At 37.3% G+C, this 27,547-nt stretch overlaps 1 protein-coding gene across 4 annotated transcripts in view; it reads left to right on the top strand.

Moving 5' to 3' along the window:
* LOC136847778 (prickle planar cell polarity protein 3-like) overlaps nucleotides 1–27,547 on the top strand; it is a 432,056-nt gene that overhangs the window by 315,390 nt on the left and 89,119 nt on the right. The window lies entirely within an intron of this gene.

Below are 27,547 nucleotides of genomic sequence, written 5' to 3'. Positions count from 1 at the left end.
ACTGCCAGGCAAATTTCGTTTTGATTCAGAACTGTTTATACCTATCATTTTGTACCGCACTGAATTCTTACTTGTTACGAAAAGCTTCTATTTAGCATTTCTTTGATTGTTCCCAGCATCTCTACTCTCACCGAACATTGAGTTTGAAAAGATCCATTTTTCTATCCCCTTGTTACAGAAATGGCGTCCATTCCTTTTAAGCCCGCTGACTATTGAGCCTCGCCTTAATAAAAATTCCCTTCAAACTCCAGGCCCACATATTACGAACTCCTACACCCTTTGCGAATTCTCAAATCTATGTTCTCGCCCGCCAGTGTATCTTGTATGGCATATTCTGTAGAGGTTAGAAGGGCAGATTATCTAAAGTGTATTTGGTTTTTATAATTTTAATTTTATAGCTTTTACGTAGGATGTATGGTACTGCAGTACTCGAGTTTGTTATCAGCTTTGTATCATCTTCCATAATAGAGAGAGAGAGAGAGAGAGAGAGAAACATTTTTTTGTACGTTGTTCCACCACTGCATTTTACACAGGATATATGATACTGCAGTACTGGAGTTTGTCATCAACTTTGTATTTTCTTGCATAATACAGAGAGAGAGAGAGAGAGAGAGAGAGAGAGAGCATTTTTTGTACATTGGTTCCACCACGGCATGTGGGCATTACCTCGTCGAGAGAGAGAGAGAGAGATGATCGTAGAGTTTTTATAATTTACATCAGAATGTATTGAATGTTCCATGTGAAAATGACTAGTTTACCAATGCTTTTGAGAGAGAGAGAGAGAGAGAGAGAGAGAGAGAGAGAGAGAGAGAGAGAGAGAGAGAGAGAGAGAGTTTTCTTAACCGAGATTGTTATCATTCGTAACTTTTTACCAAAAAAGTCTCTTGGTTTGGGGCTTTACAGCCCTGGAGCAGCCACAGCTATGACCTGGGCAGTTGCGGGAAGAAGTGGGTATTCATACTCCTGGAGGCAGGGCGGATAGGGGGAGAGAGAGAGAGAGAGAGAGAGAGATTTTTGAAAGGTTGTGGTATTGGACAGAATTGGGCATCGCCGCCGTCCTCGGAACACCACAGAAAAACCGGGACGATGCTCTCTCTCTCTCTCTCTCTCTCTCTCTCTCTCTCTCTCTCTCTCATGTTTTATTACCCATCCCTTCTGTTCCTCAGATGTGCCACAGCTCATTCTAGACCCACAAGCTATTTTGGTTTTGACCGGAATTCAGGCAAACTGAAATCTGTTTCGTTGTTATTTTTCTATTTCTTTTTTTTCGTAAGTGTTCATATGCGCAAACTTGGACAACCACGCATATGTATAGTATGTTGTATGTATGTACAGTATACTGTATGTATGTATTTTTTTTATTTTTCTTTTGTAGGTGTGAACTTCTTTACATGTATCACTTCTTTCCAAAGACAGAATGAAATTACTTAAATAATATTTACCCATATTATTTTTTTTATGATTTCTTGGACTAGCATTGTGCACATATAAAAACAGTAAAAAAAAAAACAGCCTGAACTGATTAACAGGGTAAAAAAAGTAATTGATACTGAGGCTTTTCAGTGGCACTGCAGCCTTTAAAATGGATTACACATGATGAGCGAGTAGCTTTTTGCGAGGTCTGTGGTTGAAAAGGGAGAGCAGTGAAAATTGGCCCACGTCTCATCCATTATAAATGAACGGTAGACGCCTCTCTCTCTCTCTCTCTCTCTCTCTCTCTCTCTCTCTCTCTGTGTTGTGTTTGTGTGAGAAAATTTTTAGCCAGAAATTAAAATCACACCAACCTTGATGGAAAATTGGTATTTTATATGAAAATTAATTATGAAAATTGCATTTTCAGAATACTTCATTACTAGATAAGAGAGCTGGTTGTGCTGTTTAGCTGTGGGATTCACAGATTATGTCGACTTTTAGTTTTTATCCTCCCAAAAATCATGCCCCAAGAATTTTTCATAGTAACAATATTTCGTACTCTTTGGTGAAGTATTTTATCAGAGGAGTTTGAGTTTTTTTTTTCCAAGTGTGAGGACTTCCCCAAAGAGGGCGCCCTTTACCATGTACTTGAATCCGCGTAACGTAATGACGTAGTCTTTGCTGGCGTCTCTTCAGAGGGTGATGGCCGGTCAAGGTTGTTAGCAGGTCTGCTGTTACGCTTCGGTTGGTGGGTCGGTACTCCTCTTCTTTTTCTTCTTCTTCTTCTTCTTCTTCTTCTTCTTCTTCTTCTTCTTCTTTCAGATTCTCCCGAGGAGCAGGGTCTTCTTCGGCTGAGTTTCCTCGCTTCAGCCTTTTTTTCCTTTTTTTTTTGGTTGGGTGGCGTCATCTCCCGGTTGTTGTAATGACGCCATTTCTTTAGAAATAACCAACACTAATTTTTATTTGGGAAGTGAATTTTATATTATATCTTATGTATCAGGAACCAACCTATCCTGAAATAACGAATAATTTCACTTAAGTTTTCAAAAATTTCAACTTATGAAATAAACATCGGCCTGAATATAGAAAATGATCATATGTTACGGCCAACATTTCTACATTTTTCCTGGATGATGACTTAGGTATGAATATAATTGGTTTAATTGTGCATTCTTCCAGTTTTTATACGTTTTACGCAATTATAAGTTCGTCCAGTGTCACCAGTTCTATTTTTGTGTGTTTTTTTTTTATTCTAAGATAAAAGTAAACTTTTCTGGCACCAGTCTAAAAATAAACTTCCCTTGTCACATCAGACACAAAGTCCCACCCTATCACAACACTGACGGATACAAATAACCTTTATCTGCCGTGTAGTTTAACAGGTTACACTGCCAAAACCCCATTAAGGGCGTTCATGCATCGACGCCTTCGGTAACGAAAAACTCCTTTCATCTGGAGGAGATTTTAAGCAATGACTTTCTGAGGCCATTGCGGAAAGTCATATGGTTTTAAAGTCATGTTTATTAATGGCACTGGATTCTCATGTGATTCGAAGACAAACTTGGGCTAATTTTCCTAATGAGGAGAGACCGAAACCTCGTAACTTTTTTCTCCTTTCTCCATTGTTCTTCTTAATTAACGTTACTACGAGGTTCTTAATATAGGTATTAAGTCGTAAATAAACACTGATATTCCCACGTACATTCTTAAGGGTTAATGGATTGCTTCGTTAGCGCTGCAGATCTGCCGAAGCTGTGACAATTTTTTCCCGAAAAGTTCTCTGCGACTCCGGTTAATTAGAAGGTGATGATCGTTTTTTCGGGACGTTTTCTTTGTGTAGAAATTAGTTTGACCTTTTCATTTTTAAATCAAAGTTTTTTTCGATTCGTTATTGTCGGCTTTGTATCCCGAAGATGAAATTAATGGCGTCTTAGTCGAAATTTGGTCATTTGTGTTTTTCCTAATCTATCTTTGATCCGTGGAATAGATCAGTGTGTTGTAACTTTTTAAACAGACGCAGAAAACATCGTGAACCTCAAAATTTAATGTATAAGCTCTGAAATGTTGCTTTATTGTAGTTGTATACTTCAAATTTTTGCCTCTCCTGCACTGGTGGCCGGAGAGCTTTTCTAATCGAAGTTTGTCCATCATCCATTTTTATGTGTGCCTGGCATAAACTTTTCACATTTCCATGTTCCTCCCCAGAATCTTGGGGTCAGTTTCAAGCAAAAGTGTCACGGAACTAACTTAAGTAAAGTTAATTCAGGTGTGTTCAAATGTGTTTCCTTTAAAAGTAGTTTTTAGAAATACTGAAAAAGAAATGACAGAAATTTAACGAAAGTTTCGCTTTCTTATCCAGAGTAGATTCAGAGTTAAGGGATAAGGTGGGTCTACGTTAGGAATGCAGTTTTACTTAAGATTGTACACGAAAAAAACTTTTAAAAATCCTAGAAAAAAAAATGAAAGTTAGAGATTTCCAAATGAAATTGCAGTCATTATGTAATGTGGGTGCAAGTTTGTTCAAACAGTGACCCAGGGCCAAAATTGGGCCAACAATACGGATACAAAATTTTGCGTATGATTGCATAAGAAAAATCTTAATCATTTTCTTGTAAATGCAGCAAGGTGGCTAAGTTTGGCGCAGGTGTCCACTCCATAGGTTCTTGTATTTTCTTCTTCCTCTTCCTCCTCCTCCTCCACTCAGTTTTTTCTGCTTCTCAAGCTGTCTTGATACTTTTCGCAGAAACAGAAGTTGGATAAATTACACATGTGCATGCAAATATATATATATATATATATATATATATATATATATATATATATATATATATATATATATATATATATATATTATGTACTGTATGTAATGTATGATGTGATATGTATACATATGTATGTATGTATGTATATATGTATATATATATATATATATATATATATATATACATATATATATATATATTACATATGTGTAAAAGTGTGTTTTGTTGAATGGTATTTGTTCTTGTTAAATGTAAGTAAATTTTTTTAATAGCAGTATCTTTTGCAAATATAACTTTCGTGTGTAGAAAGAAGTTTTGACAGAAGATGAGTTTTGTTTCATAAATAAGTTAGTCCATAATAAGTGAATAGCACGACATAATTAATTATATCAGATCAAAGCTAATTTTTTCATTATCTTTTCTTCTTTATTGTATAAGTTATACAGAAAAAATGTACCATGAATATTATTTATATACTGTAGTTTTTATTGTCATTGCCTAGTTGATTGCAAAAGAATGCAAATAGACAATCACCCCACGGGACACCAACACATGCTTCTGCATTTCCTGAAGTCAAAACATTCAAAACAAGACGGAACGACTCTAAATAGCAAGCTGGAAGTCCCAGTGCAACTCTGGCGACTGAGCCCCCTGCCTGACTTGATTTGGAATAATGGTAGGATTGTGAGGTCTCATTATATTGTATTGTGGCAACAAGTGACTGCAACTTGCTCACTTCTTCTCTTCTTCTTCTTCTTCTTCTTCTTCTTCTTCTTCTTCTTCTTCTTCTTCTTCTTCTTCTTTAATAGAGTTTGGAAGTATGAAAAGCACACAAAGTATGTAAGGTAGACATACAAGTATAGTTGACTGCTCGATGTCTGAGGTAAGCAAGAGTTCCCTTGAACTCGATTATGTGCTTTCCTCATATAACTGAAGGAGGTTTCGGTTTACACATTGATTGTTAAGCTTATATTGCATTTTATTTATTGTGAGGTTAAATTAGATTTCATTTTCAACTGACGTTCACAGAATATACCTGTAATAAGTACTCTTACTTCTGCGCTAATACGGAGTGAAATCTTAAATAACCCAAAAGGTGTAGCTTCCATCTAGATAGCATCATTCCATCGCTCTCTCTCTCTCTCTCTCTCACACACACACACACACACACACTCACACACACACACACACACACACACACACACACACACGCACTCATTCTGGTATTTTGATGAAGTAGTACTGATTTATGCTAAGACCAGCGCTGATTATTATCTTACTGCGACCTCTTTTTGTCGATTCATCAAAACCAGAATCATCTTTAATTTCAGTCATTATTACCACTGTGGAATGTTAGTTTACAAACTTTGTGGGCTCTCTGTGGAATTATGCCTCTTGGTTATTATAATTATTATTGTGGAATTATGCCGCTTGGTTATTATGATTATTATTGTTTTTTTTTTTTTTTTTTTTTTTTTTTAGGGACCGTGGTGCACTTTCAAATTCATGTGGTAATTTCGTTCAGTTATCAAATTTTCCATCAAATCTAGAGATTTTGAAGGTGAAGAGCGCCCTTAGGCATGGGCTAGATTCCCTATCTGTTGGTGCAACGGTTAGCAATCACGGTAATTACAGGAGGCAAACCTTTAGAATAACAATAGCCACCAACTTACCTGCAACCAGTTCCCCGAACCGCTCTCCTTTCTGACAGACCCTAAAAGTGCCCGGGGCTGCAGAGGCTGCGTGGGCATCATATTCATTTGCGAAAAGAAATGAGTGCTTGGGACCCATTTATTCATTCACTCTCAGTTTTGCTACGTCTTGATGTTGTGCGCAGGGGAGAGGATGGTTAGGAGGTTTGAGAAACAAGGTTAAGAATTCATTGAAAAATGGAATATATACTTTAAGAGAGAAATGGTTAGGTCTGCAGAATCTGTGAACTTTGCGCTTTTCGTACGCAGAGAATGAGTTCTTTGAGACCACTCGTTTTTTTTCTTACGGATCATTTATTTGTGTTCAATATTTTCTACATTCTTTAATCTGAGCATCCCGTGGTTTAATAACTTTCGTTTTCCCATTTGTCCCTTTGTAGCATTTAGAATTTTTCGTCGTTTTACACGCGCGCACACACGTACAGTAATATATATATATATATATATATATATATATATATATATATATATATATATATATATATGTGTGTGTGTGTGTGTGTGTATATATATATATATATATATATATATATATATATATATATATATATATATATATATAGAGAGAGAGAGAGAGAGAGAGAGAGAGAGAGAGAGAGAGAGAGAGGTGTATACGTGCTGTAAAATTTGAAATTTACAAGTGGAGACTATTTGATCTTTTATTAAAATCTGCAAGTCGCTTTGAACTGTCAGCGTGCTTTCAGACTCTTGATAAATGTCCCAGATTTGGACATAAATCAAACCTGATGATTTTATGTTGAATTTGATTATCATAATTTGCTCTTTGGAGTTTACCGGAATCCCGTCCGGAGGAAACTGGATGCCGTGAATGAAATTGTTTTAGTTATATAAGGAACCGCTGTTTTATGTTGTCCCAGTGTTTTTGGCTCTGTATTTTATGATTATTATGAGCTTATATACTTATGCAGTAATTTAAAAGCCATGAATTTGCGTAGCAGACTTCCAGATAAATTGGTGCAATTTTGATGTTTCTTAGATATTATTTAAATAGAAAATTTCATTTTTGTTTATAAAATCAATGTTTTAATTTTATTCTCGCAATTTGTAACCAAAATTTCTCTTGAGTGGAAGTGTCTTGGGCCATTGACGAGTTCACCTCTCTCTCTCTCTCTCTCTCTCTCTCTCTCTCTCTCTCTCTCTCTCTCTCTCTCTCTGGGAGACAAAAAGGTAACTGGCGAAACTTGGGCGTTTAAACTAATTAATTAACCTCATCCGACTGGGCATCATTCTAGCCATCTGCCACCAAGGATTAATGTTCCTCAGGGCTTCCACTGAGTGAGAGGGATTTTTGAAGGACATTTCCAATTGATACGGTTGTCCTCTAAATTATCTTTTTATTATTGTTGTTGTTGGTGGTGGTGGCGGTATTCAAACAGAAAGTTGAAAAAAGAAAGGAAATCCATTCGCTTTACGTTTGGTAGAAAAATTGAACGTGGTCATCCAAGCACTTGTTGATTTTGAAAGAAAATTGTGCCCTATCATGTTATTGGAATGAGAATTTACCCAGCAGTCTCTTAGACATTGGGTTTGCTTCACATTTTCGTGTTTATGCGAGTATTGGCCGGTCCCTCCTCATAGCTTAATATTTGAAATTAATTTCTTGTCCTTTATTTGTAACTTAGCGGTGCTAAAGAATGCGACTACCTTACGCAACAGTAACATATCCTTTGCTACTGGCACTTTTGTATTTCAGCAGTTTGCTCTTTTTAGTTTTCTGTAAAAGAAAACTATTGTGCCGACTTTGTTTGTCCGTCCGCACTTTATTCTGTCCGCTCTTTTTTCTGTTCGCCCTCAGATCTTAAAAACTGCTGAGGCTAGAGGGCTGCAAATTGGTAGGTTGATCATCCACCCTCCAATCATTAAACATGTCAAATTGCAGCCATCTAGCCTCAGTAGTTTTCATTTTATTTAAGGTTATTGTTAGCCATATTCGTGCTTCTGGCAACGATATAGGATAGGCCACCACCGGGCCGTGATAAAGTTTCACGGGCCGCGGCTCATACAGCATTATACCGAGACCACCGAAAGAAAGATATGTTTTTGATGGCCTTGATTATACGCTGTAGCGGCTGTACAGAAAACTCGATTGCGCCGAAGAAACTTCGGCGCATTCTTTACTTCTTTTTTTTTTTCTCTCACTGAAGCTTTACCCAGTTTTTTCCAGGCATTTCGTTAGAACTTTGTTTCCGTAGTTTAGATCATTCTTACACATGCGTACTTATGGATTTGCTCAGAACATAAAGAGTGACGTGAAAAGTGAAAAGACACATTTTTTCAATTTCAGAACTCTGAGTTTCTATCCACAATGTACTTTTCATTAAGAAGTGATTGTCAGAAAGTGGCATTACACACAATAATATAGCAGTTAAGTATATACAGCATGTCTTCAGTTTTAGTAAACCTCACAGTAAGCGAGTTTTGAGGTTTTTTTTAATACCGTTTTTCTTACCTCCCCCCACCCTTCCTTTCCCAGTTACTTAACTTTTGCAATTTATTGGGCGCTATATATGAGAGACTTCTTTATTTGTAAATGTCATGTACTCCGGTTTGTCTTTTCCTTGTATTCTTGCATATTTCTTATGTAGTATTTTCATTTGTTTCCCTCGTTATCACAGCATCTCATGTCAGAATATTTTTATTTGTCTCTCACTGTCTGCACAATTTATTTGTATTTATTTTTATTTATTTGGTTTATTTAATTTTACTCCATATTTTTTTATTTACTTCTGCATTTTTATTTTTATTTCTTTTTAATTATTTTCAATAATTTTATTGATTTTGTACTTCGCTTATAAATCATCATTTTTTCCCCCCCTCTCATCTCACCTTTGCGTACGTCAGTTGTCCTCCTCCTCCTCCTCCTCCTCCTCCTCCTCCTCCTCCTCCTCCTCCTCCTCCTCCTCCTCCTCTCCTCCTCCTCCTCCTCCTCCTCCTCCTCCTCCTCCTCCTCCTACTCGAATCTCCTGGTGTAAGGTTATCCCGCGCAGCGCAGGGCCCCTTCCTTCCTTCCTCTTAATGGTGTCAGACAGGCGTAAAATTACATCTCGACATTCTTTCTGCACCTTCGATTTCCAGCAGTTTTCTTCTTCTTGACTTCATGCTTAAGGAGAGGGAAAAGGGTTGCGCTTGGAGATGCTTGGCCGTTCGGTACGTCCTTGTGCATGACGGGTGGTAAAATACAGGTAATGGTAACGTTAATAATAGTTGTAGTTGTAGTAGCGATGACGATGGTGGCGGTATCTTTGTTTTATTATTATTATTATTATTATTATTATTATTATTATTATTATTATTATTATTATTATATTACTGAATTCTTTACTTGAAATTATTCTGATGTCGAAAACCTCTTATTTCCTTTCGTAATTCTTCACAAATAGGCCACATTTATAAGCACAAGTGAAATTCCCTGTTTTGATACTTCTCTCCGTAAAGTATTGCTCACACTTTTTCGTGCCTCTCACTGGCGCCCTTCGCTGGAGAATGATTACACCTTGAAGATTTGAGCACGAGTTACGAGATTAATTGTAATCCTTCCACGTCCATTGTTCACCTTCAAGCATGTATTATGCTTCTGTTTTACAGGGGATTCTGACGTGTAATCCGTAAAGGAAGTTGAAGGTATGGATTGCGATTATAGGGAGCTCTCAACGACGAGTTAATTATGTAAAAGTAACGGCTTTTGATTTCGAAGGAGAAACTTGTGTGTTTTGCCGCATTCTGTTTCCGTTTTCTATATCGTGTCATTTTTCCTCGCTTACAGAAGTGTTGTTATTGTGACGGCTAGGCTGTTGCCCTCTCTCGCAAATAGTCATTCAGATAAAGATAAAAGGTATCACATTGCCTCTCTCACAGACCTATCCGTAAGAGTCCCTCTAACTTTTGTTAACGTTCCAGCTCGTCAGCGAAGCAACGCAAGCTTTCGTTTGTTTCTTTGTTTTTTTCGTCGTGCTTCATCGATTTATGATTGATATGCGATTGGGATAAGTTTATGAAGATGGACGGGATTTATTGCATCTCCACCGTTGAGACATTATTCATCCGGGAAACGTGATTTATGGAGATATATCTCGGTGGGTGGAAGCTGGCACTATTGGGAAGTTGGGAATCAGGTTAATTTTTTCAGTGGAAGTAGATCAATTTAAGTTATGATAAAGATATAAGGTGCCGCCCTTGTAGATATCACACTTCAGACTCTCTCTCTCTCTCTCTCTCTCTCTCTCTCTCTCTCTCTCTCTCTCTCTCTCTCTCTCTCTCTCTCTCTCATACACCCCTTACACATATGCTGGACGAGAATCAAGGAAACCCATTACAGTCGTGGCCCCTAAGTGAATATTTTTCAGTATACGCTTCCTTTTGGTGGTGACTGATCATAGGACTAACAATACAATATTGATGGCTGATATAATGCTATAAACTGGCACCTTAACAACTATTGTTAGAGGTACATTGACTCTAGAGTCGATAAGTAAAAAAAAATTAAAGAACAAGTGAAGCAATTGCTTCGTAGTTTACGAACTGTAATTTTATTTTGGTCTTTAAATTTAAAGAAAAAATTTTTTTTTTTTTTTTCTGCCTTCAGCCCATCTTGAAGCAAATAGACTGTAGGAAAATTTGATGTTTTGCTGCCGATGATTCAAGACTTAGGAAGTCCCTCAATGCTTTTAACACAATTTATCCTTCCTGCAATCTCGCATTACTGCCAGAACAGCAATTTTGTTACTAAACTCGGCGCTTTAAACGTGTCTTCTGGGTCGTTAAAATCATTATTCTCACGTTCAGAGAATATTTCGTTAATACTTTCCTATCAAGTCTTCTAGTTTTAGATGTAACCATTTAGTGAGTGAAGCCTTTTAAGGAACGTTTTATGGAGGGGGTGGGAATCTTCCGAGGTATGAGAAGGCGGCATCAGGTAGATTTTCTCACCTACTTCGTAAGCAGCATTACAAACTGCTAGTCACGTTCCGTGGGGGTATCCTACGTCACGGTAGGAGCCCGCGTTTATTGTGTGTGTGTGTGTGTGTGTGTGTATTTCAAGTTGAGGGGATCGGCAATGACGAATTATTTCCATAGATATATCAGTTACATTCATGTGTTTCACAGCCCGTAACTGTATTACTCTTTGCGTATTTTCAGTACTATCTGTGGCTTTTTTTGAGTCCCTTAAATTTTAAAATTAGCTGAAACCTTTGTTTTTGTATTATGAAGGTGAATCGTAGCTTAACGGTTTCCAGTCCTTCTTTATGAAGATTTATTTGGTAACTAATAGGTATGGCTATAAATTATGAACACTGTATGCTCTCAGATTGAGATCAAGTTCCGTGTTCCCTGAACTTGCAATTCAATTTTGAATTAAAAGTTTGACTGGTAAATGCTTCGACGTCTTCAGGATCTACTTTCCTGTTGAATATCCTTGAATTTTTAAGAATCAAATACTACTGCATTTTCAAGGATCTCTTTCGTTGTCGAATAGCTCTTGAAAATGAACTTAAACTTTTTTTTTTTTTTTTTAAATGTCGCGTCCATGCGATTAGATTACCCTTTTGCACACTTCTAAGATCTTTATTTTCATTGTTTAAAGTTTATTCAGTTTGGAACCGTAAAATTCTGTCCTTTTAGTAAGTTAAAAAAAATATTTTTTAGTTCTTTATTGTACAGTATTTCTATGCTTCCATTTTCCAAAGAGTAGATGGAATTAATTGGGATTTTTCCTCATAATAAATTTGCAGATTCTCCCACGATAAACTCCCTTAATATTCAGTGGGTTCATTGCTCTTCCTCAATTGTTCGTGTTTGACAACGTACTTGTATTAGTACTCATTACTCTTGCATGCCGTAAGTACATATTTCATCCCGAAATTTGCAATGATCTCATTAAACGTCTGCTTGACGTAGAGACGAGTTGTTGCTTCCTTGGCAATTGACGAAATTAATAATCACTTTAAGATCTATAATATACTGAAATGCGTGTTAGCTATCGCGGGTCTTTCAAATTTATTTTTTCTCATGATTTCATGGCCAAGTTAGATACTTGGATTGCATGATTGTCTTTTCTGAACCTCAGGAAATTGCATCTAATTATATGAACACCAACCAGATTTATTTTTTCTCCACCTGCATTATTACCATTATGTAAGTGGCTCATTGTTACCTTTTAACTAAAAGCTGGGATATTTTTCGGCTAAAGGAGTTTTTGTGTCGTGGGAGAATATTTACAAAAAAAGTAATGTCTGCAGTAGACGTCTTTAGTTGACTGTAAATGGAGAGTAAAGTGAGGTAGTTTTTCATGTTTATGGAGGAGCTTGCTAAGGATATGCTGAAACGAAATTTTAACCTTTCCTTCTACTCCCCTTCATTTTCCCATTCCTTCTGCCTCCCTCCCCCCCCCCTCCAGTCTGGTGGTTTTGCTTTTGGTTGACCTTTTCCTTGGAGGTTACAAGCTGATGGGATTAGCCAAAGGCAAACGTGCCTTTGGACTCATCCTCTTTTTTTTATTTATTCCTTCTTAATGGGGGAGGGTAAGGAGCAGAAGGGGGGCGAAAAATCAGGTCCTTGAATCAGGTGGACCTGGGCCTCCTTCTGGTGTAACAGGTAAATGTAATGATATAACTCCCCCCCTTCCCAGGTCAGAGATGGAAAACACACCTTGGGTCGTTAGTGTCTGATTTACGTAGTGAATAGGAAACATTTACCTGCCCGGTCGTCTGACTCTCGATCTAATGGAGGTCGTTGCATTGTCTCGGCATGGAAAGAGACTGATGCCCCGGAGGTAGATGGTCGCGTATATAATGGCCCCATAAGCCACGTTTGTCTGTTTATGGTGGGACTATCGGATTACGATTGTGTCAATGGGTCGAGATGCTTGGTGATGACTTTATGGCCAGGGATTAGGAGAGTCAGTTCTGTGAGTGAGAGCAGCCAGGAGAAGATGCTTTATCTTCGTCGCGTTCCTCTTGATGGCCCCTCTGGCCCTCAGAGAGATCTGCAGGGTTCCTACGGTTCCTACCTCATTCGTCTTGGAGATGTTTTTCTTGAAGTTGACGTTAATGTAGGGGGTTTCCATAGGAATTCTCTCTAGTCTTCTGTTTTTTTTTTTTCTGAGGCTTATAAACACTTTTACCAAGTGAGGGAAGCCAGTTTTCATCCCCACACTTTATCCCTTTATTCGGAATTAGGCTAAACGAAAACTTTGGTATGCTTTTCTTGTCGACCTTCTGTATCATAAAAATGATTGTTAAGTCAAAATCCTCTTGCATAATTACTCCGAGGTATTTGCATCATTGAAATCAGAGAATTTTAATTTCGAATTTCAGGAATGTACTGCATTACCGAAGTTCTTATTCCCGTAATTTAGAGAGAGTGTAATGTTCATTTTAGACTTACTTGTATTTCAGGGTAAAAGGAGAAAGTTTATATAAGTATTGTTCTAATCTCATATCTGTGTCCTAACCAAGAGATGGTTAACAGGTGTGAAAAAAAAATGTATTGCCCCGGATTGTTACAGTAGGATAACAGGGATTGCTGTATGCTTTCTGGAAAGGGAGTTTAAGTCTCTCTTGAAATCACCCCACCTAACGTGAGAAATGTATAGATTTTTTTTTGTTTTTTTTTATTTTCGTAATGAGCGATTTAGTTTTTAATGTCTGTAACCTGCTCCTGCCTGAGGACTTAAAATATCGTGTAATCGAATCCAGTTTTGCTGTCTGAGAACTCGGTGGAATATGATGTTATAATGTGAAATTAGTTCATATGAACAGCGAGGTTTTGTGTGTGCAGTTAATAAATTAGTTCTTATCTTCATCTGACCGAATTGGTTCTGGTGGGAGTGAGGGCGCTGGCAGTGTGTGGGTACCAAACCTAGCACAGTGTCTTTTTTTGTTCGGCAAGGTTAAGATTACCATCGCAAACCAACGGAAATCAAAAGGGCAGATGTTTGCGAGTGGTAGATTGTATCTGTATCCACATCTTACTCGAGTTATGGAAGCAGTTTGCGTGCGTGCCTACATACGTGCGTACGTGAAGAACAGTCTTGTTAATTTTGAAACAATAGAGAGGAAGAGAAAGTCGACACAGCCGTCGAGTTGAACGCGGGTAACGCGGAATATTCATTAGTACCGAGAGCTTTGTTGAGTTGTACGAAATTGTGCTTCTTTCTGCTGTACGCTGTCGGCACGATGTTTCACGGAACTTCGAACCCAAGAAGGCTGTGTGAATTATGCTTATAGGCTACCTAACAGCATCGTCATTAAAAATTTCACACACACAAACCACACTTTATATTTATACCTATATATATATATATATATATATATATATATATATATATATATATATATATATATATTTATATATATATATTTATTTATAATTATATATATATATATTTATTTATATTATATATAATATATATATATATATATATATATAGAAATATAATATATATATATAGAAATATATATATAATTAAAACCACAGTGATTGTGCATTGGGTTCACCTCATCTTACCATAGGCGTTGAGGTGTTTTCATTTGTTTATACATTCTGGTTCTGGGCTGTAGTGATGGGCGTATCCAAAAAAAAAAAAAAAAAGTTGGGAAATCGAGTAATTAAGATGTCATCGTGGCTAATATATATATATATATATATATATATATATATATATATATATATATATATATATATATATATATATATATATATATATATATATATATATATATATATATGCAGGAACAGGCAAAACCCATTTTTTTTTATGAAATCTGTTTTGTGTAGTTGTTACTTATTTTCGTCGTTAGCGTACGCTTTATAAAATCATACGGACAGACGCACATAAACTCCCGCGCGCGCGCGCGCATTTGCGTGTCTTGTAGTCATACGCATGAATTTTGCATTTTGTCTAATTTTAATGTAAATGTGTTTTGCCCTTCTCCGGGAGTCTTAACCTTCTATGGTTGTAATTTATTCTGGTGTATGGGCCACGCCAGCGTCTATTGTTCGTTTCCTCAAAAGTCGTAGAATTTGTACAATTTTTGTTTCTTCTACATGTACGTTTTAGTTGTAGTTTATCCGGTTTATTTTCGTTACTTTATTCCATTATTTTTGGTTTTATTAGCCAGATTTTTTTTTTCGGTAGGCTCTGTTCATTTAGAATGAGGACGTGATTGGTCAGATTTGTTCTTTATTAAATATATATTTTTGTAGGGTTGGTCACACCGATACCTTTTGTTCGCTTCTTCAAAAAATGTACAGTTCTAGTGATATTTTGATTATATAATTTTTTTGAAAATTTGAAAAATTTCTGTTGCGCGTATGGAAGCAGCTTGCAAGTCGCCTGAGAATCGATTGCTTGAACCAAGAGCGCATGCGCGCACAGATCTGAAGTTTGTATGTAATAAGCTAGCTAGATAAATTTCCTATTCATACCCGGCTGCTCAAGGCAATACCATCTCCGGGTTCATCTCCACTTTTCATTTTTATTTTAATTTCGGCATTCACTCCTGACTTAAACACGGGTCTTTCGAAGCCATATTTTAGACGAAAATGGTTTCCTTCGTTGCATAACTGCCTCTTCATCCCTGGGGTCCTCCTTTTGGAGATTTTTTTTGTTTTTGTTTTGTATATTCTTCGGCCTCCTGGTGTTATCATACTGAGTTGGGCCTGGAATGACTCTTGAGTTTTGTTAAATTGTTCTGATAAATTTAGATAATCTTTTTTCTCTAAAATCGACAAAATAATTATTTTCTCTCTATAAAATCGACAAAATGATTTTTTCTCTAAAATCGACAAAATACGTTTTTTCTCTAAAATCAACAAAATACTTTTTGTTCTAAAATCGACAAAATACTTTTTTTCCTCTAAAATCGACAAAATACTTTTTTTCTCTCTCTCTCTCTAAAATCGGCAAAATGATTTATAGTAATTTAAGTCACAATTTCTGTACCGTCTTACTCTCATCTTTAAAATTTAGCTGTTTCAAGTTTTTTGGAATTTATTTAGAAAACTTAATTTTACTGGTGACTGCTAAGAATTATTATATATTCAATTATATATTCATATTGTATGATATCTCGTCTTCCCCTTGAATTTTCTCGAATTCATTTTTATTTTTAAGCAGTTCTTGTCTTCTGCCATGTACGTGAAGTGTAATTTGTTTCAATTTTTTTTTTAAATACGTAAATAATTTTTAGAAATTTAATTTTTGATAATATATTAAGCTTTGTTTTGTGACAGTTACTCAATGTTCGCATAATATATGAAAACCAAGAAATTATTTTAAAAATGTATATATATCCGTGTACTGTAGAAATATACATATATATATATATATATATATATATATATATATATATATATATATATATATATATATATATATGTGTGTGTGTGTGTGTGTGTGTGTGTATGTATAAATGTATATATATACATATATATACATGTATATTTATATATATATATAAATGTATGAATATATATACATATATATATATATATATATATATATATATATATATATATATATATATCTATATGTGTGTGTGTGTGTGTGTGTGTGTGTGTGTCTGTGTATATACTAATTTTTTAAGTATAAATATTGAAGACTTTCAAAAAAAGAAAAAAGATCACAGAAAGGCATCCGCTGGTACTTTCTTGAAAGGGAGGAAAGAAGACGTCATGTCTTTCGCTTTCTTTGTTGGCCGAAACATGACCACCAGGAGGTCTCTCTCTCTCTCTCTCTCTCTCTCTCTCTCTCTCTCTCTCTCTCTCTGGTCGAGACAACTTCGTCTTCCCTTCTCGGGGAAGGAGTTCCTCCTGGGGTTCCTTTTTATTCTTTTGTTAAGTTAATAACGACACTTGGATGGGATGTCCTCTCTCCGTGGTGCGCTTTATGCAGAAGAGAGAAGAGAGAGAGAGAGAGAGAGAGAGAGAGAGGAAAAATTTTTGTCCTCTTTTACATATATATATAAATGAAGAGAAACAGGCGTTAGAACACAGAAGGGGAGGACAGTCAAGCTCCTCATAGCCTTTCCGTAGAGGATATGTTAAAAGCACTAGGACAAATTCCAGTAGATTTTAGCGTAGTCTCATGAAAAAAAAAATAGTGGTTTCATTTTTTTCTGTGTATCCTAACACGAGGCGTTATTTTTGCATTTGATATATTTTAGAACAAACTATAAAGATCGCTAAATTTAACGTTTCTAAATATTTCTCATACCGTCAGCTTTAGTGATGTTTAGTTTTTAACCTTTATCGATAGCAAGAGAGTCAGAGACGAGAAATTCCTCCTGTCATTTTTATTACATTCCGCTTGATCAAGGCTGAACTCCATGTGCTGAAAACTTTCATTATTATTATTTTTATTGCCAGTTTCTTTTCACTAAACCATTTAAAAGAATCTTGCTCCTCGAGAAAACATGACTAATTTCAACGACTGCTTAGCCACCCGAAAATGTGGTCAGCATTGAGAGGGGATCGTTTTAAAAGGAGCTAACGAGGGACGTGGTAATTGCTCTGACGACTTGTTTCCTGTCTTCCAGGTAATTTTTGAAAAGTTGTCGACAGCAGATGGCGTAATTTGCCTTCTCGGACTTCTCTCTCTTCGTTTGAGCATCTTTCTCTATTCTCAAATTCTAGGTTTCTCCTGTGGGGTTTTTTTTTTTTTAGATTCCGGTTTTTATGTGCTTCAGCGTCGTCTTGTTAATTATTGCTGTTTTATATTTATTCCACATTTTAAGTTTGTTTACTGTTTTTTTCAAGTAGAAAATTAGTGTAAAATCTTCGTCTATTTACGATACGATAAAACTTCTTTCGTTTTTCTTCGAAAATCAATTTTAAACGTCCACAGCATCTCAATAACTCCGATATTAAGATTCGTCAATCTTCTACGTCGATAACTGACGGTGTGTCATTACCGAAGCTTTAATTGTCCCCTAATTACAGGTGATGCACACGCAATTTGTGCCATCTGCGGCGTTTTAATAGCGCCGGACATGATTTCCAATTAATTTTGACCTCCCTGATGTAGTGGCGCTGTTTATACCAGGTCATCCTCATACTCTGATGAAAATTTAATCTGCCTCTGTCTGCGCTTCGTGGTAACTCACGAGAATATAATTGATAGCCGTAATCTGGCTCTAATTAGGTTTGTGGTCGCTTGGAAAATTGCATCGTTGCAGGTAGTCTGTTTTTTTTTCAAGTTTCCTAGAACGCTTATGGCGGTTTTTATTCTGCTAATTATAAGAAATGAAAAGCAGCGGCTTCGCCGTGTATCTCTGGTAGCCACGACGCTCCTGCTTATTCGAGTTATGAAGTGTTTTCCATTATGGACCGAATTCTCTTTACACATTGTGGGTTTTTTTTTTTTTTTTTTTTTTTTTTTTTTTTTTTTTGGAGTTTAATTTCCTATCCTTTTTTGGCGTTTATTCCCCTTATACTCACACTAGTGCTTCATCTCTGTTCAACAACTTCTTTTATTGTTAACGTACGTATATACATTTCATGACGTTCTATTTAGAGCGTCCGTTCCTATTCGCAGTGTCACTTTTTACTTTAGTCTGCAGTTCCTCATGGAGGGTGGGTACCGTTCTCAGCTAGCACTCTGCTGGCTACGCGTTCGATTCTCCGACCGGCCAATGAAGAATTAGAGGAATTTATTTCTGGTGATAGGAATTCATTTCTCGCTATAATGTGGTTCGGATTCCACAATAAGCTGTAGGTCCCGTTGCTAGGTAACCAGTTCGTTCTTAGCCACGTAAAATAAATCTGATCCTTCGAGCCAGCCCTAGGAGAGCTGTTAATCAGCTCAGTGGTCTGGTTGAATTAAGGTATACTTATTTTTCCTTTAGTCTGCGTGCTCCTGCTATGAGTATGATTATACGAGCATACATATAACTTCCATTCCTGGATCCAACCCGTGCCATATAATTCCAACCCATGTCTACCATGATATCGAAGTCGTTCCGTCAGGCGAACGTCGGGGACGTCAAACCAGCCATCACCCTCCTCTTAACGAGGAACCAGTTAACGATTGATTCCATAAGGTTTACACGATGCCGCTCAAGAGTGCGTCTACTTGTCTACTCCAACCATTATGGTGGTTTATACATGATAGCGCTCAAAAGTGTCTGACGTCGACGGAAACATCCCCCCACCCACCAAAAAAAAAGATGTCCATGATGATTGTCTTTCAAAAGCTGATGTGATGGTGTTCGGATGCCTGATTTAGGAAATCCGAAGACCCTTTCATTATCTTCCCACTTACGAAGTCCGGAATCGACACCTTGAGACACATCTGAGGGGCTTATGGGGGAGATGAATGTTGATTATTTATGTGTTCCTCTCAAGTAGCGTGACACTGGTGGACAGATGAGTGACGGGCGTTTGGGGAGGGGGGGCTAGGGGGTTAGGAGACCCATTTGAGGGTTACAAGGATTCTACACCAAGCTCGTCTCGTGCGCCCAGCCCCTAAAGTTCCCCTCGGGGTCCCTTCATGCTAATGCGAGGCCCCTAAACAAAGACCCTTAAATTAACGCCAACCTTTAACCTTGGAAGGAATTATTTAATAGGTCTACAGGATCTCTGACCTCCGGTGCCTCATGCTAAGCCTAGAGATAAGGAAAAAAATGACATACTAGGAGGACCGTAGGATGGGTAGGATAAGAGGAGGAGCAAGGCACGTGTGGTAGTAACTTCCTTATGAGTTCATTGAGACATTCTTGGTTGCAGCCATCGTGCAAGCTTATCCCGAAGGGCTTAACTGGTCAACATTTTATTGTAGCATTATTGTCATTAGTGTTATGACGTCTTTCCTGTGGTATTGGTCATCTTTTACGGCGTTTCAGCTAGGATTTTATTTGATAGTATTTTATTTGATAACCTATGGTAATTTTCTTAATCCCATCGCAACATCCGGCTTATAAATCACTATGCCATTGCTTTTTTTGAGGGTGAAAGGACGCAATTAAGGTATTCAGGCGCCAAGTTTATAGGTGGAATACCTTTTAAACCGGTCTTTGCGGGAGCGCTTGACATACACAATTTTCTTTAAATTACCTCCATGATTCCGTTTTACGAACATAAAAATACTAATTAACTAATATTTCCCTAGTTATTTATTTTAATGCTGAATATAATGATTATGATTTGGTTTTCCGTATTCATTTGTTGAACGAACCTTGAAACACTCATTCGTTATTTATTTTTTTTCGTCAGAGAACAACTCCTTAGTAACATTTATCTAAGTTGATTGGAGCAATCAGTTGTATAGATGTAAGACTGTAAATTGTCATGTCTACATTAAATGCTGCTGAAAAATTAAAGCTGTGTTATTACTGAGACGTGAAAAAAAAGCCGAAGACCTGTTTATCGCGTTCTTTTCCTCAATGCTTGCCTGCTATATGGAAGGAATGAGGAAAAACACTGTAGGAACAAACGCAACAGAACATAGATATTCGAATCAGTCGCTGACCTTTGGTGGAGGTGGATAATACGGCATGTATTATAATAGAAATAAACGGGACCGAAATAATAATGATAATAACATAATAAGAAAAGTAGACGATAATAAAGACAGAAACAGTGTTGGAGAAAGAATAAAACCCTTAAAACATCATTACATTAGCTTTCTCTCTCTCTCTCTCTCTCTCTCTCTCTCTCTCTCTCTCTCTCTCTGTGTATACTAAAGCCTTTCTTATATACAATGTTTGTGTGCATCCAAATGTAACTGACAAGGTACCCCATTTAGGGGCTGAAGTTTTGTTAAGTCCTTTCACAAACCATTCTAAAGTTAGATCTTCCATCGTGGAACACAACAGCGACGATGACAGCAAAAAGAGGGTTGCCGGGCCCAGCCAGCGTTTCACCTTGAGGTACACTTCGGATAGGTTTGGTTTTCACTCATTACTAACAACCTCATTACCATACTGCTCTTTCTGTGTGACCCCGAAACATAACTGAGTTGTCTGTGTTTGTGCGTGTGTGTGTCTCGGAGGAATCTTCGTGCAGAGCGCACGTAAACGGTTTCCTCCAAGTGGTTTCCTTTCCTCTATCCTATTATTCTCGCGAGTCGAAATAGCGCCGGTTTCCCTGACGACGGAACCGGCAGCAGGAAAGGGAAGCAGTTTTATATTTCTTTTAAGTACATCTTTATGATTGGGTTTATTAGCGAGAGATCTCTTTTTATTTTCTCTTTCGAAATGAGGAAGAGAGGGAGGCAAATGATCTTCTAGCTCTTGCACCGGCACAACAACATCGCAAGTCGTCGACCTTTTTTGGTGCGATGGATTTGATTTGATTTGGCCTCGTGAGTGGCTAATTTATTGGACACCCCCTTCCCCCCATCCAGTGAGAGGCGCAGCATCAAAAAAGATACATGTACAGGACGCCCAAAAAGGGTTGAGTCACATAGTGGAACAACCCTGACATCAATACTGGGCTTTAACACTGTAGTAAGTACAGTTCAAGCTAAACATATATATATATATATATATATATATATATATATATATATATATATATATATATATATATATATATGTATATATATATGAATCACATTTACATTTACATAAAAAGATAGACAAAATAAAAGGAGTGATACCCTCTCCTAAAGGAAAACACTTCTGAGGTTGAGTAACAGTAGAAACTAACACAATAACACATACATGACAGCAGAAGTGATAATAATGATAATAATAGTGGCAAGAGCCCATACACATATCAGGCACTAATAATTAAAATGTTTATAGCCTTGGCTACATTAATTGTAACAGTGGAATCTACACAAGATCACATATGCAAAACAGATAGCCAAGGATTGAAAAATGATAACTAGTGTCAATAGCCTTGGCTTAAATAAGCTTGTCATCCTTATGAAAAGGAAAACCAAGGCGATAGGCCTCCTCCGCACAGAACGCTTTCTCATACTACACCTTGGCGTTTCATCTTTGAAGTTTTTGCTGAGAATGTTGCAAGCCTTGCGGAATGTATGTAGTAGTCAGGTTCCTCTTTAGTCGGGACCTGGAATGCAAGGATGAAGGGGAGGTGGTAAGGTAGGAAGGGGACGGGGGGAGGGGGGAGCGGTCAGATCCCGCGGCTTGTGCTGTCATAATTGTGAATGTGCCGAGACAAGATAGTGCCTCGCCTCTTATTGCTGTTAAGCCCTCGTAGGCCCGAGATCTTGCCGGGAGACACAGCCTTGGTGCAGGTGTCGGCATAATGTTATGATGCCCCAGCCACCCTTTTTAAGCATGTAGTGTGGGTGAAGATAAAGCTATTCCAGTAGCCAGGGAGGTCGTCATTCCCTTCTTAAAAGGATGTGAATTGGTCTTATTATCTGATAAAGGGGGTCCTATCAACGGAGGCTCCTTGAGAGAGAGACGGACAGACGGACGCATCTTTATTCATTACCATCACCCTTGTGTAAAAACAAAGTCACTATTGATGGGATGGGTAGTGTTCATCAGTTGAAAACGCTCTGAATTTCTCGAGCTTTTAGGATTATGGGTAAATTAAGAGACAATTTAAGAGCTATAAATGAAATAAGGTTTGTTGCTTCGTCTATTGCGCCTTGTGAAATGTGGCTGACCGAAAGTAATCTAAGTGAAATTCTCGTAGGTAGTCAGTAGGCGAAGTGACATGACGGCATCTTGGTATTGTAAAGTTTCACCGATATCAGTATTCAGTCAGCGGCGAAGTAAATTTAATTTGTTGACTTGTTTGCTGTCAAAAGTATATTTGAATTTGAGCCCAGCCCTGGCTTGTCTAAAAATTAGCGTTTTCATGGAGAATTCTTGAAGTTAGTGTGGTGTGTATGTGTATATATATATATATATATATATATATATATATATATATATATATATATATATATATATATATATATATATATATGTATATACAGTACACAGTACATATATTTGCATAAATGATTGGAACGGCTCATGTTGGTATGCTAAATGTTTGATGACGTCATGAAATTTTAAAATCATCGTCGGCTGTCTAGAGGCTGTCGAGTTTCTACCATAATGTCATTGCAAATTGAGTTTATTCTCTTACGATTATGTGGATTCTGCTTTCGGAATTTATCAGGTTAAATCCCTTCCGCTTGTATCGTAAGAGTGCGAGTGATATGAATGATAATAATAATAACTGAACTTCCGTTTCATTCTTTAAAATCTGTAACTTGAAAAAAATGGTTGATAAATGTCTTATTACACATAAGCCCTTTTATAGTATTAAGAATATTTGGAGTAAATGAGATGCATCATGCCATTATACTGTTGTAGGTTCTACATGAATTTAAATACTTTTCATTTTTTTAAGAGGCCACTCAGTGCGTTTATTTATTCCAGACACTAAGATTATGTTATTATTATTATTATTATTATTATTATTATTATTATTATTATTATTATTATTATTATTATTATTATTATTATTCAGAAGAAGAAGAAGAAGAAGAAGAATCTTATTCACATGGAACAAGCTCACAGAGTCCATTGACTTGAAATTCAAGCTTTGCAGAGAATATGGTGTTCATTTGGAAGGATTAACGAAGGTGATAGGAAATGCAGAAAGAAGAGATCGGTCGTTAGAAAAGAAAAATTTAATATTGTGGAGGTTTGGGCATTGTTACTGAAATATGTATTTCAGTCTTTTTATTTTTTGCTCTTTTTCCGAACGCGCCGAAGAGTCTTTGGATGTCCGCATCGGCGTTATTTTTTGCTGTGTAATTCTGTCTCTGTGAGGTCCCTCCCTCCCCCCCATCGGTTCCCATTGTCATATCGTCTTGAGGGAAGACCGAATAGCCCCATTAAGCGTTTCCTGGTGCTTATTACCGCAATCAGATATTCCAATTAGACGGCACTTTGCGGATATATAAAACGCGTCGTGTTATCTAATTTTGTGAAAAATAAAAGAGACAACTCGCATTGTTTTGCCTTAAGTATTTCCGAGGGTATATTTTTTTTATTCTCGTTTTGTTTGTGGGTATGTTTCTTCGTTTGTAGCAGGATTGCTACTAGGGTATGTGTAGATCTAAACGAAAATTCTATCAAAAGTGGTCCTCTTGACTGGCAGCTTGCAATTAGGTGCAGGGAGAGATAGAAATGTGAATTTTTTCAGAGGTGAATTGCTCAACCTTTTGCTTTGGTTTTGGTCTTAGACCATTTGTTCTACGAGAGGTTACGTTTCCACTAAACCTAGCAATGTTTACTTGCGTTAATACACGTTTTGAACGCATGTATATGTGCACAAGTATACACTGCATATAAGTCACACAAAGTATTGTGTATGTATATTATCTGTGTGTATATATATATATGTATGTATATATATATATATATATATATATATATATATATATATATATATATATATATATATATATATATATATATATATATATATATATATATATATATATATATATATATATATATGTATGTACATGTACATATATGTATATATATAATTTATATATGTATATGTATATATATTATGTATATATATTAAGCGTCGAAAAACATTTCTCAGACAGAGGAATGCACCTGAAAACAGAAGCTCCGGAATGCGGTCGCCGCAAAGTTTTCTTTTCTCACTCCATTTCTATGGCACTTGTTTTGGCACGTGTGTATGGTGTTGCCTGTGGTCATTCGAGTTGTGGGTCAGCAGGCGGGGTATTATGGCCCAGTGCCCGAGGAGGCTTTTGCACACTTGCCCCGTGTTTCTCCCTGTTACGGATGGTGTCGTTAGGTGCGAAGACATTGATCAGGACGGAGTTTGTTTGGGCTCTTCTCAGTCTCTCTCTCTCTCTCTCTCTCTCTCTCTCTCTCTCTCTCTCTCTCTCTCTCTCTCAGCTGTATTTGTCCTTTACAGGTGCAGTGGCGGTCATAAGGTTGTTGATGTTGTGTTTTTTCTCCATTTTATTTTCAAAGTTACTCTCGTGGAAAGATTGAGCGTATAAATTAAGAAATGTCTGTTTTTGTTAAGTTCAAAATAATGCATTACACTGCAGGGTTCTCTATCAAGTTTTTTCAGCACACGCTCTCTCTCTCTCTCTCTCTCTCTCTCTCTCTCTCTCTCTCTCTCTCTCTCTCTCTCTCTCTCTCTCTCTCTCTCTCTCTCTCTTTAACACACGCACACACACATGACTGTTTTTCACATCCTGAAAATTAATCTCCCATTTTTCAAATTTTTAAAAAATTCCTGCCCTTCATACAAGTACTGGCATAAGGCCCGCTTAATACCACTGCAACAACATACCTGCCCTTGTCCTTCAAGCTTATCGCACTTGCCCTTCAGTATTCAAGAGCCGTATTCGTCCGCTGGTCGTACTTGTGTAGTTGGTGTACAGCTCAGGGGGGAAAGCTACTTGTATAATATATATATATTTTTTATATTTTTTACGGGGAAGTGTTGAGGTACATGCCTTCTGTATAAGGGTTGAGTGACCCATTCCTGCAAGGGAAGTGAGCGAGCGAGCTACCCGCCTGCCCAAGCCAACCAACCCGATCTCTTGCAGAACTTGACGTGGAACAAATAGAACTCACTTTTTCTCCGCGCCGAAAGGCCCGCTTTGTTTATTTATTTTCGTCAAATGCCTGTAATTATGTTATCAGTTAGGTGGGTGCACCTTTCCTTTGGCGCTTTTAAACCCTTGTAACGGGGACTATTTTTAACCCTTAATTTTTTTTCGAATGGTGAGGTTGATGTTTATCGTGTTTTTCTGGAGGAACATTAAGATTTTTCTTTTAGTGACAGTATGAATTCAGGTTTATTTCATATTGGTATGTAGCCTTAAGGTGCTTCTTTGGGCGTCGTTTTATATTATTTCATTCTCTTGATGATTAATTTGATCTGTTTTAACGAGTAGAAAATTCTTTATTTTTTTATCGTTTATTATCATAAATCTTACTCCACGTTCTTCCTCATCCTCTTCGCTCATCGTTCTTCTTCCCTGTATGTTCTCATCCCTTATCGCTCTTTTCTTCTTCTTCCTCCTCCTCCTCCTCCCCTCCTCCACCACCACCACCTCCTCCCCTTTTTATGATGTTCGATAATTCGACAGCCATTAGGGAGTATCTCATTGACTTGGATTTGTGCCCGAGAGTGATTTAATGTTCTTTGTCACATGAGGACGATTCCTCTTATTAATCTTAATGGGGTCGAAGTGGTTTCGTCGATTGTGGCCAAAATGTTTTCTCGTCTGATGGTGAAGAAGTCTTCGCTTGTTTGATGGAGGTTCGGTCAGTGCCATTAATGCTGTGTTTTATTGTTAGCTTCCTTGTTGGAGAGTAGGTATTTGAGATGTTTATTCAGTTAACAAAGTAAAAATATCAAGTATTGTGAATTTTATACAATCAGAAATTATCAGATTAAATATGCGAGATAAAGTCATGTTTGAAAATGTCTTTCGATATAAAATACAAAAAAAAAAAAAAAAATTGAAAGTGGAAGGAAAAAGATATAATCCCCAACCACCCAAGACCCCTGGTGGCATTTCCCATTGAAAATAAATGTTATGTCTGGCTGGTTAAGGCCGAAGAAAGGCCCATCCTGGCGGGTGGTTTTGTAGGGGTTGATTAAAGGCCATATATACGGACGTTATGGGAGTGGATGGGATCGTCCGAGATCGTCTGCGGGATTGCTTTGCTCGAGATGGTAGCTGTTATCTGAATTTCATGGGGGAGGCTGTTGCAATATGGGCTGTAGTTTTTGTTATTTTTATAAATGAAAGGTTGATCGGTATGATCTTTTAGATGCTCTGATGACCAAGTTTGCAGTAAATTGGCCCGTTACTTTTGATTAATATATTACTGTAAAAATTGGTGTTAACAGCAGTCGAAAGCTTTTACGACTAGCAGTGGAGAATACACTAGGATTATGTATATCCAACTCAAGACTTGACAGTTGTCAGAAAACTAAAATCCAGTACATGGAAGCATGATTAGGTTGTTGGTTTAGAATAAGCCTGCTTTGTGCCATCATGGATAAGATTTTAAAGGGATAAGAGACCTGATGTGAGCCTCTGCGACTCGGTCAAAGGAACAGAAACGGCGGCAGGAAAGAAAAAAGACAGCCTCAGCAATCAATAAAGTATGCTTACGGCACAAGAGGATGGTGTAAAGGAAGCAGTGCGCCATTCCAGTTTTAATTTTTGCTGCTGATTTGATCAATTCTGAACAATGTGTAGAAGAGAATTTTTCTCGGAAAAGGAAGAAGAGAGCCGGTTGCTTCGGGAAGTCTAGGTGTTCTTTTGGGTTGAGGGAAGAGGGCGTGTTTATAACAGCCCACAGGTTGATGGGCGGGGTTAAGGGAGGGTTGTTGGGGGATGGGGCGTGGGGCGGGGTGTCTCGTGCCCCTTGGGTCAAAGGTCCCCTCAACGAGGTAGGCTAATGAATAGATTTTTTCATTTCTTTCATTCTCTTTTTCCTCCTTTCCCGGAGCTTTATTACATTTTCCTCATTTCCTTCGATGGGTTGAAATCTCGCTGGCAGCCATTTCATTGCCTTTATTGTCAGTTAAAATGTTTGACAGCAATCTTTCTCATGGACAGTATATCTTAAAGTGGCGTCGCAGAAGGTAAGGTAAAAAAAAAAGGGAAAGAGCATGAGATCGCGTGAGGTCGATAATTTGGGT

The sequence above is a fragment of the Macrobrachium rosenbergii genome, chromosome 17 (genome assembly GCF_040412425.1).
Source record: "Macrobrachium rosenbergii isolate ZJJX-2024 chromosome 17, ASM4041242v1, whole genome shotgun sequence".
In the NCBI taxonomy this organism is placed as follows: domain Eukaryota; kingdom Metazoa; phylum Arthropoda; class Malacostraca; order Decapoda; family Palaemonidae; genus Macrobrachium; species Macrobrachium rosenbergii.
This window is presented reverse-complemented; position numbering and strand designations above follow the sequence as displayed.